We start from the raw sequence: 9,027 nt of genomic DNA on the forward strand, positions 1-9,027 counted from the left end.
TCTCCCTGAAAAAAAAAAAAAAAAATCTGTGGGAGATTCATATTGCCCCTTCTGCTTGTGTGCCAGTCTTGACTCCTGGGTGTGCCATCTCTCTCTCTCTCCCCAATTGTGGGCCATAGAAAGCCTATTAATTTTTTTGCTTGATTTGGGTTCCAAAATCTACCAAAAATAATCACTAAATCAATAAGTGGGAGATTAATATTGGCCTCTGGGCTTGTCTGCCACTCCTGACTCCTGTGTGCGTCATCTGTCACTCAGTGGGCCCTAGAAAGCCTATTTTTTGTTTTATTTGTTTTCTAAATTCTCCCTGAAAAAATCATTTTATTTTCTTTGGTTTCTAAATTATTCCTGAAAAAAATCATTTTTTTTGTATTTTTTTTTCTCTAAAGTCTCCCTGAAAAAAAAAAAAAAAAAAAATCTGTGGGAGATTCATATTGCCCCTTCTGCTTGTGTGCCAGTCTTGACTCCTGGGTGTGCCATCTCTCTCTCTCTCCCCAATTGTGGGCCATAGAAAGCCTATTAATTTTTTTGCTTGATTTGGGTTCCAAAATCTACCAAAAAAAATAACTAAATCAATCAGTGGGAGATTAATATTGGCCTCTGGGCTTGTGTGCCACTCCTGACTCCTGTGTGCGTCATCTGTCACTCAGTGGGCCCTAGAAAGCCTATTTTTTGTTTTATTTGTTTTCTAAATTCTCCCTGAAACAATCATTTTATTTTCTTTGGTTTCTAAATTATTCCTGAAAAAAATCATTTTTTTTGTATTTTTTTTTCTCTCAAATCTCCCTGAAAAAAAAAAAAAAAAAAAAATCTGTGGGAGATTCATATTGCCCCTTCTGCTTGTGTGCCAGTCTTGACTCCTGGGTGTGCCATCTCTCTCTCTCTCCCCAATTGTGGGCCATAGAAAGCCTATTAATTTTTTTGCTTGATTTGGGTTCCAAAATCTACCAAAAAAAATAACTAAATCAATCAGTGGGAGATTAATATTGGCCTCTGGGCTTGTGTGCCACTCCTGACTCCTGTGTGCGTCATCTGTCACTCAGTGGGCCCTAGAAAGCCTATTTTTTGTTTTATTTGTTTTCTAAATTCTCCCTGAAACAATCATTTTATTTTCTTTGGTTTCTAAATTATTCCTGAAAAAAATCATTTTTTTTGTATTTTTTTTTCTCTCAAGTCTCCCTGAAAAAAAAAAAAAAAAAAAAAATCTGTGGGAGATTCATATTGCCCCTTCTGCTTGTGTGCCAGTCTTGACTCCTGGGTGTGCCATCTCTCTCTCTCTCCCCAATTGTGGGCCATAGAAAGCCTATTAATTTTTTTGCTTGATTTGGGTTCCAAAATCTACCAAAAAAAATAACTAAATCAATCGGTGGGAGATTAATATTGGCCTCTGGGCTTGTGTGCCACTCCTGACTCCTGTGTGCGTCCTCTCTCACTCAGTGGGCCCTACAAAGCCTTTTTTTTTTTTTTTTCCTAAATTCTCCCTGAAACAATCATTTCATTTTATTTGTTTTATAAATTCTTCTGTAAAAAATAATTTTTTTTTAATTTTTTTTTTTTCTGAAGTCTCCCTTTTAAAAAAAACAAACACAAATCAGTGGGAGATAAATATTTACATTTGCGCTTGAGTGACAGTCCTGCGTGTGTGCCATCTCATTTGTTGCCAACAACAACAGAGTGTGTAACATTGTGGCTGATTTTCGTTGTGGTCTCACCCACCTGTAAAGGGGTAGCTAAATCATACTGAAGTTATAGCTCACCGTGTAAGTTGTGTGACAGCAACAAATACCGTTCGTTTGGTAACGTTTTTAAAACAATGAGGAAGTCTGGTGGAAGAGGTCGTGGCCGGGGGCGTTCGTTGTCAGCTGGTAAAGAGGGTAGTGGTAGTGGTGGAGCATCAGGTGGTCGTGGGAAAAAAAAATATTGCACCTAAGTCTGGAGCTGTGGAGCCAGGTTCGTCGTCTGGCTACACAAGGCCTCGAACCCTCCCTTTTCTGGGAGTAGGAAAACCGCTTTTAAAGCCGGAGCATCAAGAGCAAGTTTTGGCTTATCTTGCTGACTCAGCCTCTAGCTCTTTTGCCTCCTCTCGTGAAACTGGTAAAAGTAAAAGCAGCGCGTCGTTAGTGGATGTTCACGGTCAGGGACAAGTCGCTTCCTTGTCCTCTTCAGCAAAAACAACAACAGAGAAGAATGCAGCAGGCGACACAACGGGTTACTCCATGGAGCTCTTTACACATACCGTCCCTGGCTTAGAAAGTGAAGCAGTTAACAGTCCATGCCCATTACAAGTTGAATCTGACATGGAGTGCACTGATGCACAGCCACAGCCAGACTACTATACTGGTCCTTTGACTCAGACCACAACATTGCCCTCGCAGGGTGCTGATCAAGAATCAGACCCTGATGAGACTATGTTGCCCCATCACGAACGCTATACCACCGACCGACACGGTGACACAGACGAAGTTGCACACGAGCTACAAGAAGAGGTAATAGATGACCCAGTTCTTGACCCCGATTGGCAGCCATTGGGGGAACAGGGTGCAGGCGGCAGCAGTTCTGAAGCGGAGGAGGAGGGGCCGCAGCAGGCATCAACATCGCAACAGGTTCCATCTGCCGGGCCCGTATCTTGGCCAAAACGCGTGGCAAAGTCAAAACCTGTTGGAGGACAGCGTGGCCATCCGGTTAAAGCTCAGTCTGCAATGCCTGAAAAGGTATCCGATGCTAGAAAGAGTGCAGTCTGGCATTTTTTTAAACAACATCCAATTGATCAGCACAAAGTAATCTGTCAAAAATGTTCAACTACCTTAAGCAGAGGCCAGAATCTGAAAAGTCTCAATACAAGTTGCATGCATAGACATTTAACCACCATGCATTTGCAAGCTTGGACTAACTACCAAACGTCCCTTAAGGTTGTAGCACTCTCGGCCAATGAAGCTACTCATCAACGCAACATCCCTTCCGGCAGTGTAGGGCCACCATTTTCTGCACCACCTGCAGTATCTGTGCAGGTTTCTTTGCCAGGCCAAAGCAGTCAGGGTCAGGGAATCTCCAGTTTCGTAGTAGGAAACACTGCATCTAGGGCACCGGCGGCAACAATACCATCTCCCACCGTCTCTCAGTCTGCCATGTCCACCGGCACCCCCGCTAGTTCCACGATCTCCAGCTCTCCAGTCCAGCTCACCCTACATGAGACTATGGTTAGAAAAAGGAAGTACTTAGCCTCGCATCCGCGTACACAGGGTTTGAACGCCCACATAGCTAGACTAATCTCGTTAGAGATGATGCCCTACCGGTTAGTTGAAAGCGAAGCTTTCAAAGACCTGATGGACTACGCTGTACCACGCTACGAGCTACCCAGTCGACACTTTTTTTCCAGAAAAGCCATCCCAGCCCTCCACCAGCATGTTAAAGAGCACATCGTCCATGCACTCAGGCAATCTGTGAGCACAAAGGTGCACCTGACAACAGATGCATGGACCAGTAGGCATGGCCAGGGACGTTACGTGTCCATCACGGCACACTGGGTAAATGTGGTGGATTCAGGGTCCACAGGGGACAGCAAGTTTGGGACAGTTCTGCCTAGCCCACGGTCTAGGAAACAGTTGGCTGTAGCCGTTCGCACCCCCTCCTCCTCCTCCTCGTCCTCCTGCAGAAGCGAGAGCTCGTCCACAGACCGCAGTCGCACAACCACTCCATCTGCAGCTGCCACTGTTGCACACCAGGTCTCCCATTATGGGGCAGCTACTGGCAAACGTCAGCAGGTTGTATTGGCTATGAAGTGTTTGGGCGACAACAGACACACCGCGGAAGTTCTGTCCGAGTTCTTGCAGCAAGAAACGCAGTCGTGGCTGGGCACTGTAGATCTTGAGGCAGGCAAGGTAGTGAGTGATAACGGAAGGAATTTCATGGCTGCCATCTCCCTTTCCCAACTGAAACACATTCCTTGCCTGGCTCACACCTTAAACCTGGTGGTGCAGTGCTTCCTGAAAAGTTATCCGGGGTTATCCGACCTGCTCCTCAAAGTGCGTGGACTTTGCGCACATATCCGCCGTTCGCCTGTACACTCCAGCCGTATGCAGACCTATCAGCGTTCTTTGAACCTTCCCCAGCATCGCCTAATCATAGACGTTGTTACAAGGTGGAACTCAACACTGCACATGCTTCAGAGACTGTGCGAACAGAGGCGGGCTGTTATGTTTTTGTGGGAGGATACACATACACGGGCAGGCAGTAGGATGGCAGACATGGAGTTGTCAGGTGTGCAGTGGTCGAAGATTCAAGACATGTGTCAAGTCCTTCAGTGTTTTGAGGAATGCACACGGCTGGTTAGTGCAGACAACGCCATAATAAGCATGAGCATCCCCCTAATGTGTCTGCTGATGCAAAGTTTGACGCACATAAAGGATCAGGCGTCTGCACCAGAGGAAGAGGAAAGCCTTGATGACAGTCAGCCATTGTCTGGTCAGGGCAGTGTACAGGACGAGGTAGCGGGCGAAGAGGAGGTGGAGGATGAGGAGGATGATGGGGATGAGTATATTTTTAATGAGGAAGCTTTCCCGGGGTCATTGGAAATTGGTGGCGTGGCAAGGGCGGGTTCTGGTTTTTTGAAGGACACAAGTGACGTAGATTTGCCTGCAACTGCCCCTCAACCAAGCACAACCGCAGATTTGACAACTGGAACTTTGGCCCACATGGCGGATTATGCCTTGCGTATCCTCAAAAGGGACACACGCATTACAAAAATGATGAACGATGACGATTACTGGTTGGCCTGCCTCCTTGATCCTCGCTATAAAGGCAAATTGCAAAATATTATGCCACATGAGAACTTGGAACTAATATTAGCAACAAAACAATCAACTCTTGTTGACTGTTTGCTTCTGGCATTCCCTGCACACAGCGCCCGTGATCGTTCTCACACGAGCTCCAGGGACCAGCAGACCAGAGGTGTTAGAGGGGCAGAAATCAGAAGTGGCGTTGGCCAGAGGGGTTTTCTGACCAGGTTGTGGAGTGATTTTGCTATGACCGCAGACAGGACAGGTACTGCAGCATCAATTCAAAGTGACAGGAGACAACATTTGTCCAGTATGGTTACAAACTATTTTTCATCCCTTATCGACGTTCTCCCTCAACCGTCATTCCCATTTCATTACTGGGCATCCAAATTAGACACCTGGCCAGAATTGGCAGAATATGCATTGCAGGAGCTTGCTTGCCCGGCAGCTAGTGTCCTATCAGAAAGAGTATTCAGTGCTGCAGGTTCAATACTAACTGAAAAAAGGACTCGTCTGGCTACCCAAAATGTAGATGATCTAACCTTCATTAAAATGAACCACAACTGGATTTCGAAATCTTTTGCCCCACCTTGCCCGGCTGACACCTAACTTTCCTATGAAAAGGTCTTGCCTGTGGACTCTTCTGAATGACTTTTCCAATCTCGTAATTTTCTGCACCTGATTGTCCAGCATACGACATGTTTACTCCTAACAAAATGGCCAAACTCCCCACACGGGGCCGTGGTATCGCCACTTTGCGCCAGCACCCGTGAGAGTGCTGTTTGTCTGAAGAGGTGGGTGTGCCCGCTTTTGGTCGACGGCACTGCCACTGGGTCCCTCATAGTACAATAAAGTGTCTCTGGCGGTGGTGGTGCGCACCCAACGTCAGACACACCATTGTAATATGAGGGGCCCTGGGCCTGTACCGCCGGCCACAAGACAGTTCCCCCCCCAGCTCAAACAGTGCTCTACCACTAGCAAAATTATCTCTCACAGCTTCACCAATGTTTAGTCTATGCGCTGACATCCTTCAATGCCTGGCACTGACAATACCATTGTTTTGACATTTTTGTTATGTTAGGCCTTCGAAGCCTGTCTGCGGTCCGTTCTTTCTACAACTACTACACTGACCAGGCCACTGCTGGCCGTGTTCCCCTGGAACCAATTTAAACTTGCCTACAGCCAGCCCAATTTTGTTATGTTAGGCCTTCTTAGCCTGTCTGCCGTCACTCCTTCCACTAGACTTCCACTGACCAGACCACTGTTGCCCGTGTACCCCTGGAACCAATTTTAAATTGCCAACAGCCAAATGTTATTATGTTAGGCCTTTGATGCCTGTCTGCCGTCACTCCTTCCACTAGACTTCCACTGACCAGACCACTGTTGCCCGTGTACCCCTGGAACCAATTTTAAATTGCCAACAGCCCAATGTTATGATGTTAGGCCTTTGATGCCTGTCTGCCGTCACTCCTTCCACTAGGCCTCCACTGACCTGTCTACTGCTGCCCGTGTTCCCATGGAACCAATTGTAAATTGCCTACAGCCAGCCCATTTTATTACGTTAGGCCTTCGAAGCCTGTCTGCGGTCCCTCCTTCCACTAGGCCTCCACTTACCTGTCTACTGCTGCCCGTGTTCCCCTGGAACCAATTTTAAATTGCCTACAGGCAGCCCAATTTATTATGTTAGGCCTTCGAAGCCTGTCTGCGGTCCCTCCTTCCACTAGGCCTCCACTTACCTGTCTACTGCTGCCCGTGTTCCCCTGGAACCAATTTTAAATTGCCTACAGCCAGCCCATTTTATTATGTTAGGCCTTCGAAGCCTGTCTGCGGTCCCTCCTTCCACTAGGCCTCCACTGACCTGTCTCCTGCTGCCCGTGTTCCCCTGGAACCAATTTTAAATTGCCTACAGCCAGCCCATTTTATTATGTTAGGCCTTCGAAGCCTGTCTGCGGTCCCTCCTTCCACTAGGCCTCCACTTACCTGTCTACTGCTGCCCGTGTTCCCCTGGAACCAATTTTAAATTGCCTACAGGCAGCCCAATTTATTATGTTAGGGCTTCGAAGCCTGTCTGCGGTCCCTCCTTCCACTAGGCCTCCACTGACCTGTCTACTGCTGCCCGTGTTCCCCTGGAACCAATTTTAAACTGCCTACAGGCAGCCCAATTTATTATGTTAGGGCTTCGAAGCCTGTCTGCGGTCCCTCCTTCCACTAGGCCTCCACTGACCTGTCTACTGCTGCCCGTGTACCCCTTGAACCAACATCATAAAATAAAAAAAAAAGTATTTTGCTTATAAAAAAGAAAATACTGGTGAGATATCAAATGCGGACATTTTAACATTAAAAACAAACACACAACTAAAATCTGGTACAGTACTAAAAATGGCCACCAGCTACAATTACTTTATCCTGCAAGTATTTAACTGAAAGGTTTTTTAAATTGAAAACACAGATATGGCATCCACCGAGTGTTGTCCTGTCGCGTCTTCTTTATATTATTGCCGAGAAGATGCAAAACAATGAAAATAATAAAATCATTAATTACCAAAATAATAGAGAAAGTCAACACCACATTGCAAATAAACATTCATTCCAAATAAAGAAGCAGGGCGCGTCCGAGGGTGAGTATATACCTAATAAGAATATAATCACCCTCGGACGCGCAATGCTTATTTCCAACAGCCTTCCTTCCTAAGAATCAGCCCTTCCGTGGTGTAGAGAGACGTTGTGTTACACTCCAAGGTGTTCCCCAGGTTGCCTTTCCTGAGCTTCGATCTTCCGGCTCTCGTTTAGTAGTTGTTGGAAACTACGCTGCATTAGGCCTTCAAATTGGGTATGGGGTGTAGAGAGATGGTGTGTTCCACTCCAAGGTGTTCCCCAGGTTGCCTTTCCTGAGCTTCGATCTTCCGGCTCTCGTTTAGTAGTTCTTGGAAACTACACTGCATTAGGCCTTCAAATTGGGTATGGGGTGTAGAGAGAGGGTGTGTTACACTCCAAGGTGTTCCCCAGGTTGCCTTTCCTGAGCTTCGATCTTCCGGCTCTCGTTTAGTAGTTCTTGGAAACTACACTGCATTAGGCCTACAAATTGGGTATGGGGTGGAGAGAGATGGTGTGTTACACTCCAAGGTGTTCCCCAGGTTTCCTTGCCATTGCTTCGGTCTTCCGACTCTCGTTTAGTAGTTGTAGAAAAGTACACTGCATTAGGCCTACAAAATGGGTATGGGGTGGAGAGAGATGGTGTGTTACACTCCAAGGTGTTCCCCAGGTTGCCTTTCCTGAGCTTCTATCTTCAGGCTCTCATTAAATTGTGGTTAAATGGAACAACTGCATTTGGCGTACTAGTTGGTTTGGGGCCTACTATCGGTGTCTGCCACTCCTTGCTGTTCTCCTGGTTTCCTGTCCTGAAATTCCATTTTCAGGCTCTCGTTAAGTAGTTGTTAATGTTAGACTGCATTTGGCCTACTAGTTGGGTTGGGGCCTACTATCGGTGTCTGCCACTCCTTGCTGTTCTCCTCCACTGAACAAAGCTGTGCCGCCTGTTTACTACGGTTGCCAATTTTGAACTGCATTTCGACTACTTACTGATTTGGCCCTACTCTCTGTGTCAGCCTCTCATTCCAGTTGTCCTCCACTGCAATGCCCCCTGGTTATTCCTGTGTTACCAATTTTGAACTGCATTTAGCCCACTTTATTCTTTGGGCCTATATCTGTGTTTCCACTTCATCGTGCCCATTGCCCAGCCAGTGATAGATGAGTCTGCTGGTACATTGACCCATAACGCAACATTCCCCGTGCATGCTACACAACAACATTGTGACCCTGCTGAAAGTCAGGTTGCTCTTCCCGCATACCATACCACCTTACACGGGGACAAAGAGGAAGGTGCAGATGAAAGTGCAGGTTCCTTCATCAGGTGGGGGGAGGAATACTAGTTGGCGACGTCACTGGCACAGGGCCTCTCATAGTACGCAAAAGTGTTGCTGCCGGTGGGAGGCGCCCCCGCCGTGCAAACACACCGCTGTACTTTGAGGGGCCCTGTGCCAGTGCCAATGCCAACAAGTAGGCCCCCCCTGCTTGCTCAGGATCACAGCACTTGCAAAGTTGAAATACTTACCTCTCCCTGCTCCACTGCCGTGACGTGGTCCAGATTTCCTGGGCCCACTAATTACTTGAACCAGCCCTACCCCACACAACTTTAGCCAAATGACCCCCAATTTCAAATGCCTTCCAATTATTATAAGGTAAATTACGCTTG

This window comes from Ranitomeya imitator, chromosome 2 (genome assembly GCF_032444005.1).
Source record: "Ranitomeya imitator isolate aRanImi1 chromosome 2, aRanImi1.pri, whole genome shotgun sequence".
Taxonomy (NCBI): domain Eukaryota; kingdom Metazoa; phylum Chordata; class Amphibia; order Anura; family Dendrobatidae; genus Ranitomeya; species Ranitomeya imitator.